This window comes from Ranitomeya variabilis, chromosome 8 (assembly GCF_051348905.1).
Source record: "Ranitomeya variabilis isolate aRanVar5 chromosome 8, aRanVar5.hap1, whole genome shotgun sequence".
Taxonomy (NCBI): Eukaryota; Metazoa; Chordata; class Amphibia; order Anura; family Dendrobatidae; genus Ranitomeya; species Ranitomeya variabilis.
Window position 1 is genome coordinate 203,815,059 of NC_135239.1, and position 13,526 is coordinate 203,828,584.

Here is a 13,526-nt window from a genome sequence, read left to right on the forward strand (position 1 = left end):
AACAAAGGCTTAGATACTGCATTTAAAGAAGAGCCGTCTATGTATGTAAATAACTGCATGTAATTATGGAGCTGTCACATTTAGTTCTCAGAAGTCTCCATGGTGCCTTACCTCTATTGTTCCTCCTGGAAATGGACCGTTACTATTATATCAGGCTGTTACTATTACTGTGTGTTCTACGGGACGTACTACATTAAGCCATTCCCGACATAGGACATAATAGCACATCCAATGTCAGGTGCATGAGGGTGGCGTAGGCTCAGGAGCTGAGCACGCACACACAACGGGTGCCAGCTGTGATAAACAGAGGGCATCCGCCGCTAACGTTAGCTCCAATCGCTGTTTAACCCTTTAAATGCTGCTGACTTCTACTCCTCCCCTTCTGTGACCTCATCACAGGTCCTGTGCGCACAGAGCAGCCATATATGTGGTGTGAGGCTTTGCGGGTGGAGGTATATGTGGCTCTGCAGGGTGGGAAAAGTAAGGTCCTGCCCGTGACAGCGGGGCAGACTCTCAAAATCGGGACTGCCCCGCTGGATACGGGACGGTTGGGAGGTCTGAATGTCTGAGAGCTCCGTTTAGATGCATGGATCCTGCCTGGGCGTCTGTGTTTGTGCCCATCACCCACCGCCACCTCGACATGCTGAAGACCCACGTGGCTGCTATGTTGGTGCTCTTATGATTATTTAATCAGGTCCTCTTTCCGCCGCCAGGACACAAGTGAGACCTGGGCACGACAAGGTTCAATAAAGCGGTCCAACAGGTTTCACAGTAAAAACAGATAAAATGCAACTCGACGATCTTTAGTGCAGAATCCACATCATCCAGAATCCTCCCTCTCCGTCCCTCTTCCAGTATTCGTGCATTCATCCAATGATATAGCTATCAGTCCTGCTGAGATCAGTAGTTCTACAAGCGATCACCAAGCACACTATTGGCAAAAGTTTCCCTTAAAGAACGACTAGACATAGAGTGGTGCTGCCAGACAATTAGCTTTGTATTATATTTAAGTTTCGCCTGTGGGTTTGTCCCTGGAAGAAGCTGACGGACGAATCCCTTGGTTGGGTAGAAGCTGTTATGCCACGTGTTTGACATACAAAAATACATTATGTAAAAAAACACATAAAAAGTATGTGAAACTCGCAGAACGGCATCTTTTTCAAACCATGGGTTTCGCCTATCAGCTTCCTCCTGTGGCAAGCCCACAGGCAAAGCCAAGTAGATGGTGTGTTACGTGTTTGACTATTATTTTTATGTGCTTTTATCTCATTTATTTGTGTGAGCACAATATAAAGCTAATTGTCCGGCAATAATGCTCTAAATCTAGTGGTTCTTTAAGGGAAACACATTACAGTATTGTGGGCGGGCAGTGATTGCTTGTGGAACTACAGGTCTCAGCAGGTCTAATAGCAACATCATTGGACGAATACATAGATATTGGAAGTGTTACGAAGAGGGAGGATTCCAAATTCTGTAGATTCTGCTCTAAAGATCGAATGCGTGGTAAGGTTATCATCAACACAAGCAAAATTTATATTTCTTTTATTAATTTCATAATTTTTTTGTTACCGCTTAAATAAAGATAGAAACTATACAAGTTTAGTATTTCGGTACTGACATGAAGAATCATGCTGCCAAGTCATTTTTACTGCACAACAAAAGCTTAAAAACAACCTCCCCCCCCAAAAAAAAATAAATAAATAAATAAATTGCAGAATTGCTTATGTATTTTTTACCATTTCATCCCATTTGTAATTTTTTTCCTTGTTTCAGTACATTATATGGTAAACTGAATGGTTTGTTGATCAGTATTTAGAACATAGTTTCTTCCAAAAATAGCTCCACCCCTGTCCACAGGTTGTGTCTGGTATTACAGCTCAGACCCATTCACTTCAATGGAGCTGCAATGCCAAAAACACATCCCATGAGCAAGTGCGGTGCCATTTCTGGAGGATATACGCCATGTTTTTTTTCTTCTAATTTTAGTCATCCCCTGTAAATCTGAAGTTGTGAAGTATAGGTGCTAATAAATCGGACCATTAAAGGGGAGCCGCATAGTGATATTTCTCTCCATATTATTTTCATTTCTTTTTGTTCAGGCATGTTATGTTTTTGGAGATTGTTTTCACACCCATCACAATGAACAAAAGTTGGGGCTTTTTTTTTGGCATGGTGGCGTGTTACATTCCCAGTGTGTATTGTGTTACCGCTTGTGCTGCGAAATGTGACCAGTTTAGAGACGCCGCAGATTATACAGAGATGGAAGGTTTTGGTTACTTTATCTATGGGTCTTTTCCATGATTTACTGCACCCATTAAGTAAAATAGGTTGCTTGCATTTTTTTGCAAAAAGTCACCAAAATGTCAACGTGGGAACGTAGCCTTACTGTCCTTCATGGCAACATTTCATTGTCTGTGAGTCCTGGCCAGGTATTGCAACCCATGACGCAATTAAATGGTGTGTTTTTATCTCCCCCATTATCCTTGGACATACATACTAGGTGGAAAAAAATCCCAAAATATAAGACTTTCCCCAAAGCAAGAGTGAGCGCCCAAGCTCCATACTTTTTACATTACCGTTCCCAGGACTGCCCTGGTAATATTGGGACTGTTGGCCTAATATCCCAATCCTCTAGTTTGGGTTCCCATTACACAATGCTAAAAAAGTATGGTCCCTACAGCAGCTGCAGAGGATGGCACTTATGGAGTACAGGATGCCATAACCTGCTGTGTTCATCTTAATAGGGGTGGGGAGCCGACATATTTGCTATTAATTTGGTGGTAGGATGTAGGAATCCGTGCCCCTATTTTAGTATAAAAATCCTTATTATTTTATTATGCTTACCTATATAGCGCCCTTAATTCTGCAGCACTTTACAGACATTGTCATCGCTGTCCCCATTGGAGCTCACAATCTAGATTCCCTATCAGTATGTCTTTGGAATGTGGGAAGAAACCGGAGCACCCGGAGGAAACCCACGGAAACACGGGGAGAACATACAAACTCCTTGCAGATGTTGTCCTTGGTGGGATTTGAGCCCAGGACCCCAGCACTCCAATGCTAACCACTGAGCCACCGTGCTGCCCTGTTTTTTTAGCATTAGATGGTACATGAGACTGGAGCTAAGCGTCCCGCCAGCGCCCGCGGTGTTAATATCAGACGCACCCCCCATAAGAACAGGTGCTATTAGTTTGCTGACATTACTATGTAAAGTGATACAATGTTTTTTTTCACCTTTGTATTATCAAATATCGCTTGTTACATAAACTTCACTTCTCTCTTTGTGATGGCTTTATGATTCGGGTTGTCACCTAACCCCTGTAGGGCCGTGTTTAATACTACACCGCGGAGCGTGAAAGATTAGGCAAAATCATCAGATGGGTTTTCTTAGAAACCCGCAACCGACAGCAAACAGATCTTTGTGGTGGTGAATGTAGGCTGCACTTCTTGCCCTATATTTCAGCATTTCTCAGGAACTTTGGGTTCTAGTGCCTGGAAACTGTTCACAAAGTTTACGTGTAAATTCTAAAATATGTAATTCTACAATTTTATGCCGTCGCTGCTGAAATCTTTTTAAAGGGAAGGTGCCGCGAGTTTTAATTTTGCATTAATGATTCTTGATTATATAATCAATTATTTTTAATGCAAAATTAAATGTGCAACATTAATTATTTTTAATTTATTAATTTTTAATTTAGCCACTAAGGGCTACCGTTTTCATTTGGGGGGTTGTAAGTGTCTGACCATGACACTTACACACTTCATATACGGTAATAAAGGGGCTGTCCACAAATCTGCAGTGTTATGGCGGTGGAGGCATATCCTTTATGTAGCTCCTTTCTTCCTGTCTTCTAGTATTAGGCAATAAATGGGCACCATCTCTTGCCTTTGTGTATGCAGTTCCTATGCAGACCTATTGGTCACCATGGATACAGACAACAAAACAAACTCTATAATCTGATCCTGTGGTCATGTGCTCCTCTCTACTGTTTGTAGGTTAGCAAGAAGAGGGTTTAGGAAAGTGGAGGAATACATGGCTGCAGGATCCGACTACACAGGGTTTGTCTGTTGTCTGTTACCATGGAGAAACTGAGGATGGGTGAACATAAGTCACATTAAGAATGGTCCAAATATTCTGCAAGTCGTAGAAATTGGAGTGTATTGGATGGAACCATCCTAAAAACCATTATCGGATCTTTAACGAACCTTGCCACATGATTTGGGATAAGAAGCCAAGCCAGACACATGTTTCGGGGTGTTTACCCCTCATCAGTGCAAAGCCGGAGATCTGACTCCTTGCAGCCAGGTATGGTTTTTTTCAAAAATTCTCCAGCATTTAAAAAAAAAAAAAAAAAAAAAGATTTAAGAACCGTCAAAGGACTATAGGAAGAGACAAGATTAGTCCGGTGCGGCCCCGTCTGGCTTGACGTGACAAACTGAAGGTCACACATTGGATGGAATATGTTGTTTCAGTAGCTTCATTTTTCTACAATTTCATCCTTGTTTGCATTCAGTGCAATTCTGAAAAATTCCTACATGGAAACCATCAACAAGTAGCTGTTGACGGATCTGATTTTTTTAAATAAAGTGTCTATAATAGTATCTATATATTAGCGATATATGGATCATTAACATTTTAAAGGTGCAAGGAAATTATATATAAAAAAAGTCTTTTTTTTTTTTTTTTTTAAGAAACAGCGCCACACCTGTGGTTAGTCTCTAGCAGGTATTGCAGCATTCAAGTGACCAGGAATGAGCTGCAATAACAGACCCAACCTGAGGATGAGGGCGGCCCCTATATTAGAAGACAGCAGCCATGCATTTATTATTTCCTACAAGCCCTCCAGCATGCTGCATTGTATGCAGAACTAGTTTTATGGCCATCTATCTAAATATTCTATTTTTTTTTTTAGAGATGTAGTGTAAAAGCCATATGCAAATGAGGCTGGGAGTGCATTGGGGGCGTGTCTGTGCATTTAGATGGCTTCTTTTGCGCGGTGACAGGTTCCTTTTAACTCGTGAATCTCTAATATAGGAGGCTGACATACTGAGGAAATAAATAAAGCCATATATAATGTGCTTTAGAGCTATCCCGCTTGCTGACGGTTTCCAGATTTTGTTTTCCCGCATTCCATTAGTCTAGATACAAACGATGCAGTGATGAGCCGGTGAATCACCGTGTGGCTATAGGTGGAGATCGGACGGATCCTACATGTCGCAGCTCATCGTTGCGCTGAGAGATATTCCCGCGAATTGCCTTGATATAAAGCGCAGGCGTCATCCTATAATTAACCCCGTTCCACCAGTTCTGTTTACAGCCCGTCTCTAGGGGAGAACGTCAGGATTTTCTTTTCTTTTATTTTTTTTCCTTGTTGGAGGCAGATGCAAAACAGTTTCTCGAAATGTCATCATCTTCTGCCTTTTTATAGACTAATCATAAGGAAGTCACAGACAGCTCAGTCGTCCCTTAAAGGGATTGTCAAAAAAAAATTCAGCTTATTGTAAAAAAAACAAGAACAACTGCATTTTATTTTCCCTCCCCAGGTCCAATTATGTGTCTCTGGCCCTGCCCCGGTCTGGCTGCAGCATGTTGATAGCGCCGTAGGCCCGCCGCCAATCACTGAGCTCAACGGCTCTGCCAATGTGGATGACATAAGCGACTGAACTCAGTGATTGGCTGCAGCGTTATCAACATGACATCATCACTGTAGCCAAACAAGTAGAGACTGAGAAAGCATTGGACCTGGGGAGGGTAAGTGCTGTTTTTTTCCACAACAAATTGATCCAAAGGTTTCCTGAAATCCTGTTGTGTCTGTGACCACATGTTTATTTTTTTTGCTGCCTTTGCATTAGGATTACAACGTTTTTGCGGCAATTTTGAAAAAATTTGCATTTTTGAGGCGCGTGCAGCAAAAAACAATGTGGCTGCAAAGCATGAGTCTACGTTCCCATGATGAGCTTTTTCCTGGATTTTTGAGGTTGCAGATTTTTTAGGTTACTTTTTTTTTTTCAAAAATACGCAGCATCAAAAACCGATCGTGGGAACATAGCCTTATAGGTTGCGTTACTTTTTGGGGAGTCTGAAGAACCGATAAGGATTGTAATTAAAATGGTGCAAGAAGAGCATTGTATGGCCTATAAGTCTCCTTACACTGGCATGTCAAGCATGTCTCTCTACACAAGGAGAGACGTCACCCCTTAGACACTAATTAGGAAGGGAAATTTGAACCCTGAACTTGTCATAATAATTATCATAATTGGACACTATTTAGCCCTTTTTTATGGCAGTATTATTTATGAAATATATAGCTTTTATGGCGTGTTCACACTGAGTTTTTCATGGGTTCAAAAACACTAAGTTTCCGAGCACAAACTTCTACAAGAAGCTCTTATTTTTTTATTTTTTTTTTAGGAGTTTTCCTTTTTCTGAAATGCTCCTTGCTGCCTTTTGATTGGACGGTGCCTAGTTTGGAGAGGTTTCAAAGAAGTAACATGTACTTTGTCTTTCCACCAGCATTTCTTCCAAATCCTCTTCTGAAAAAAAAAGCTCCAAAAACTTGTGTGAATTTTCCATAGAAATTAATAGAAAGAGTTTTTCAAGCAAATTTTGTAGTGGATCCATTAAAGAAAAAGACTCCGTGTGACCAAAGTCTATGTTCACACATTGCGTTTCTGCTGCGTTTTTCTTCTCTGCAGGCAAAACCAGCTTTCTTGGCAGTAAAAAAGCTCCTTAAAAAAATCAGGTTTTGCTGCGTTTTTATTGTCTCTTGTGGATGCTGGTAAAGTTTAATGCCCCCCAAAAAAACATGATGCAACTTCCTTAGGTTTTTGCACCAAAAACGCAGCAAAACCTGACACCTGCTTTTTTTTGCTACGTTTTTGCACTTACTCATTACTTTCTATGGGTGAAAAAAAAGCTGCAAAAATGCTGAAAGAAGTGACATGCTGCAGTTTTCCAAATCAGTCAGGAAAAAACCCCAATGTGCGTGCATGAGATTTCTGAAATAGCTTTTGCTCATACTGTAAAACGCAGCTTAAAATTTACGTTAAAAAAAAGCAGCAAAAAAGCAACATGTGGACATAGCCTTATTCTCTCCATTTCCCTACTTCTTAAACATTGAGGTCTGATAATTTTTTTGGGCATAGGAGGCGCTTCTATGTGTCTTGATCCTGACTCTGCTTTTGCCGAGATATAGAAAACCAGAAGAAATGACGGAACTTTCCATCAGGATGTCAGAATGTTCAGACGACGATTTCTGCAGTAAAATGATCATACATTTATTGGAAGTTGAACCGGGAAATTGAAGTCTACAGTTTATGGTCGGAGCCTGGTTTATGGCGCCCCTGGCGGGGTGTGGGCTTCATTGGATGATCTTAACCACAAGATGCTTCACTACTAGCAAACTAAAGGGGTGTCCAGTGTGAAAAAAACAAAAAAAATAGCTGCTTTCTTCCAGGAACAGCGCCACCCCTGTCCATGGGTTGTGTCTGGTATTGCAGGTCATCTCTATTGAAATGAATGGGACTGAGTGCAATACCACTAACAACCTATAGATAGGTGTGGCGCTATCTCTTAAAAAACGCAGACATGTTTTTCTATTTATTTGTTTGTCTTTTGTCGAAACACCTGTGATTTATGTGAATACCATTGCATTCATCCTTGGCATTTTTTACAAAAAGTTTTTAGAATTTTTTTTTAATTCATTCCGGTAGTTTGAGGAGTTTCATGCGTCTGCCCTGCAATACCACTAACAGCCTTTAGACTGGTGTGGTGCTGTTTTTAATGCTCCTTTCATTGTATAGTGGCCATTGTTCGGTACTGCAGCTCCTATTTAAAATAAATACAACCTGAGCTGCAGTACCAGAGTTTGGCCACTATACGGTGTATGGCGCTGTCGCGTTTTGGCTGATCGGCGGGGGTGTCGGGTACAAGACCTCCACCGACCCAATATTAACCCTTTATCCTATGTCATAGGCCATCCATACAGTAAGCCCGGTCAACCCCTTTAAATAAACGTATTGCACAATAATAAATAAATAATGAATGTTTCCTCTTGGGCGTGTCATTATCATCTTCATCTAGAATAATTAGCCAATTACATTTTTTTCTTCATTTAATCTGTTGCTAATTTAATCCTCTACAGTTGTCCATGTTGTGCAAAAAAGACTACACACCCATTGGTCTCGCGTGGGCACAGGGCATAGGTTATACCAGTCTCATGGGGTGGTAGAGGTGGCTCAGGACCAAGACAGATGGCTGCCAGGGGACAGGAGATCCCTGCACTGTCTTACATTAAAGGGCCAGTACCCTTAGAGATAAGAAGGTATCAATCGAAAATCACTGGGTACCATGTAATGCCTTAATTCCCCAGCGGTGGTGCTGTAGGGAGATTGAATACTTGCTGCAAGGTGGCCTTGCAGATTTCACTTGATCATTGAGATCCTCAGGAGCAGAGCAGTATGTGATCAGATTATTTTTTGCCCAAACTTTAAAAAAAATGTTAAAGGGAATCTGTCAGCTGGTTTTTTTTTGTGTGATTTTATCTGAGAGCAGCATAATAAAAAGGAGAGCCCGATTCCAGGGATGTATCACTTACTGTACTGGTTGTTGTAGTTTCAATGCAATCAGTGTTTTATCAGAAGGAGATTATCACTACAGGACTAGGTGTCACGTGCAGGCCGGTCCAGCTAATCTGTGTAACCCCGCCCTCTCCACTGATTGGCAGATTGCTGACACAGTACACAGGAAGCTACCAAATAGTGGAGTGGGCGGGGTTATACACGGCTCAGCATTCAAGCTCTGCTACATCTACAGCAGAGAAAACAAGGATGGTACCGAAACTACAGCAAGCAGCCCAGTAAGTGATACATCGCTGGAATCAGGATCTCTTGCCCTATATTGTGCTGCTTTCAGATTACATAGCAAAAACCTGCAGTGCTCACAGATTCCCTTTAAAGCGGTTGTCCAATCTATTTTGGTCACCGCTCCTGAATATTGACAGTACGGACCGGCGCGGGGACACTGGATCCGGCTCGCTTCAGAGCTGAGCTTGCAACGTGTATACCTAATAGCCTGCACGCTTGCACTTTTTTCCTTAGGAGCCGGCCACCTCTGATAGACTGCAGAGGTGGCCGGTAACCTAGGCAATGAGCAGTAAACAATAAAACTAAAAATCTCTTGGTTTTTGCAGTTTTTAATAACTGGTACGTTGGGAAGCTGGTTGTTTTTACAGGGACTTTGCAATTTTACCCAATTAGGAAGATAAACAAATAGATAATTCTTACAAATTAATGATGGATCATCTGGAGAGCTCAGTCCATTTATTTCTTGCACAAGTGGAACATCCTGTGCAAAAGCGAACAAACAGCAATTAATACACAATGCCGAAGCTAATTCCAAAACAAACTGCTCCTTCCTGCACCCCGGCCGCCTGTGCCAGTTATCCGGATAGCTGACACCAAAACAAAGTGTATGCCACCGTATTCGGCAGTGTCCGGAGGGCTATGTACAAGCTGGCAGGGGGCACTTACTTACTGCTCATGTGATTAATTCCTCTACTCTTCACTGGTAATATAAGGATCATGCGAGATTAAAAAAAACAGCGCCACCCTTGTCCAGAGGCTGTGTCTGGTAATGCAGCTTAACCCCTTAAAGAGAACCTATCATAGTGATATTTTTTTTGTAGAGATCCAATGTTCCAGTCGTGCAAAATCTAGTGTAAAAGTTATATGGAACTGCACCGAGGTTGTGTCAGGAAGAAGCAATCCAAGTGCATTGACACCCCCAGTGCACTTCCACTCCGATTTGCAAAAGGCTTCTAGGCTAGATTTCTCATGACCGGCACATTGGATCTCTAAAAAAAAAGGATTGTTTTTATTGGGAGACGCTCAGCTATGGCGCCATATCACTACTGCCGTATGTAAAAACGCGCTGAATGGTTCCCTTTAAATGATTAGCGCTGATCTTGTGGATAAGAATGGTGTCATGTCAGGATGATTGCAAGAGATAAGTGGATGCCCAGCAATTCAGCAGCTCCCATAGGTATTTGATCGGCGCCATGTTTATCTTTTTTGGATATAAATTTGGTCCCGGATTCATCAAACGGTGCCAGAAAACTGGTGTGAAACTGTCACAAATTGTCCTAAATTGTCTTGATGAATCGGCCTCCTAGAGGTGATACTGTAGGTCACCAGTGGCCATGCCCAGTAACCATACCCAGCGACCATACCCAGCGACCATACCCAATGACCATACCCAGTGACCATACCCAATGGCCATACCCAGTGGCCCTACCCAGTGTCCATACCCAGTGTCCATACCCAGTGACGATACCCAATGACCATACCCAGTGACCATACCCAATGGCCATACCCAGTGTCCATACCCAGTGTCCATACCCAGTGACCATACCCAATGGCCATACCCACTGTCCATACCCAGTGATCATACCCAGTGACCATACCCAATGGCCATACCCAGTGACCATACCCAGTGTCCATACCCAATGGCCATACCCAGTGTCCATACCCAGTGACCATACCCAGTGGCCCTACCCAGTGTACATACCCAGTGTACATACCCAGTGACCATACCCAGTGGCCATACCCAGTGACCATACCCAGTGACCATACCCAGTGACCATACCCTGTGACCATACCCAGTGTCCATACCCAGAGACCATACCCAGTGACCATACCCAGTGTCCATACCCAGTGACCATACCCAGTGACCATACCCAGTGTCCATACCCAGTGACCATACCCAATGACCATACCCAATGACCATACCCAGTGTCCCTACCCAGTGTCCCTACCCTGTGACCATACCCAGTGTCCATACCCAGTGTCCATACCCAGTGACCATACCCAGTGACCATACCCTGTGACCATACCCAGTGTCCATACCCAGTGACCATACCCAATGACCATACCCAGTGTCCCTACCCAGTGACCATACCCTGTGACCATACCCAGTGTCCATACCCAGTGTCCATACCCAGTGACCATACCCAGTGTCCATACCCAGTGTCCATACCCAGTGACCATACCCAGTGACCATACCCAGTGTCCATACCCAGTGACCATACCCAGTGACCATACCCAGTGTCCATACCCAATGACCATACCCAGTGTCCCTACCCAGTGGCCATACCCAGTGGCCATACCCAATGACCATAACCAGTGACCATACCCAATGACCCATACCCAGTGTCCCTACCCAGTGGCCATACCTAGTGTCCATACCCAGTGGCCATACTGAGCCTGCTCATAGCTGAGCTTCACCCTCAGAGCATCTGCACCAACACACAACCCAGTACAATCTACGATCCTGTTTGGAAAAAATATGTCTAAATTAGGAAATAAGCCTCACCGTGTGATGTAAGGTTGGTTGCTTCTTAATAGTGCAGCCAGGATCCAAGTCCATTGACCATTGGATGCAGGGCCGGACTGGCCATTGGGCTCTTCTGGCAAATGCCAGAAGGGCCAGTGTCAGTAGTGGGTCGCTCGCCAGTGCCGTCAGAGAGCCCCCAACAGCACCAACTCACCCCCCCCCCACCAGCACCAACTCGCCAGCGCCGCCGCATTCAACTATACCGGCGTCATTACAGTTGAATGCAATGATGGAGGAGAGAGCGTCTGCTGATGCTCCCTCTCCCATCATTCCCCGCTCTGCCTCTGACACTGCAGGTGTGCGATGATGTCATATCATCACGTACCTGCTGTGTGTCGGGCGGGCAGACTGCAGCTTCTGAGACCGGAGCAGCGCGGGGCACGAGGAGAGTGTTTTGTTGTTTTTTTTTTTTGTTTTAATATATCAATGAGTGATAACTGGATTGTGGGGGCTGTATTACATTCTATGGGGGCTGGATGCATTACATTCTATGGGGCTGTGCTCCGTTACATTCTATGGGGGCTGTGCTGTATTACATTCTATGGGGGCTGTGCTGTATTACATTCTATGGGGGCTGGCTGCATTACATTCTATGAGGGCTGTGCTGTATTACATTCTATGGGGGGCTGTATTACATTCTCTGGGGGCTACATTTTATTCTGTGGGGGGGCTGTATTGCATTCTCTTGAAGCTACGGTATATTCTATGGGGAGCTGCATTATACTGTGTCGAGGACTATGGGGAATGCATTATACTATATGAAGAACTATGGGGTGCATTATACTATGGGAAGTGAATTGTACTACAGGGATGACAATGACAGGGCATTATACTACATGGAGCACTATGAGGAATGTATTATACTATTTGGAGGACTGTGGCAGTACATTATACTATATGGAGGACTGAGGAGTGTATTATACTATATGGAGGAGTGTATTATACTATATGGAGGACTAAGGTGCACATTATAATATATGGAGGACTATGGGGTGTATTATACTAAACAAGCAAAATGCTGCCTATTCATCGAGTGATTGGATTGTTTATGTGGGAACAGAAATCCTTGTTCTCAGCAGCACATCGCCGGTGTAAACTGTAGTTGTTCTGCTGATAACATGATAGTGTATGGGGACAGATTGATCTAATCGTGATTGTTCTGTTCCCTTGATTCTTTCTCAGTTGGTGTAAAGAGGCCGGGAAAGAAGCGAACGACTTCAGTATTGTCGATCACACTCGTTTAAGCGGCCTGAGATCAGCGCATGTAAATACAGCAGAAATGCTTCACAGGGAGACCAGGCAAGGATGATGACAGTTGTAGTTAGCACGCGGCGCCTGGGAATAACGCTAACGCTACTGCTTTTCCCAGCCGCCAAAGCATTTAATTCTGGTATGTGTAATGATTTTTAGGGTTGATGTCAGCTGCGTAATGTCAGCTGCTATCAATCCCTGGTGTATGTAATGGAGAGGTGTCTATGAGACCCCCCCACTACTAGCCCAGACCTGGCGAGATCCAGTGACTGTGAAGATCGGTGACGGTAGTAACAATACCGCTCTTCACAGTCGCCGAGCTCAGCGCATGACCCGGACTTTACTGATGTCACCGCTCTTCAGTGTCACCGGGTCTCGTGCTGCGCAGCAGAACCAAAAGTGGCTGTAGACAAAGTTTATGGAGCATCAGAATGAGGGTCCATAGCCTTTGGTCGTCTCAATCCCTTCATTATCTACGAGATCCAGTTACGTAGGTAAAGTAGCGGCTTTTCTTGGTACTGCAACTAAAAGCAATAAATAGGACTGAGCTGTAATGCTGGATACAGCTGTGATTATATGTTATATAGTCGTGTTACACTCCCCTCACTTCTTGTAACCAACAAGTGTACAAAGTTATTATACAGTCACCATGTGACAAGTGGGCCTGTGTAACTTCAAATGCCAGGGCGGAATTTTAGTCCCAGTCCGACCCAGATTGGATGCATTCAGAAAAAGCGAGAGAAAAAAGGATCCATAGGCCGGATACAAATAACATTTGCTTTTTATTTTATTCCATTAAAAGGAAAGAAAGTGTTGTCCAGGCAGATTAAAAAGAGTCCAATAGCAGATTTTACTTGTATCCAGAAAATGGATCCTTTTTTCT

General features: G+C 43.5%; 1 protein-coding gene across 1 annotated transcript in view; it reads left to right on the top strand.

Annotated features, from left to right (window-relative positions):
- Positions 1-13,526, top strand: part of IL17RE (interleukin 17 receptor E) — a 43,924-nt gene that overhangs the window by 3,561 nt on the left and 26,837 nt on the right. The window lies entirely within an intron of this gene.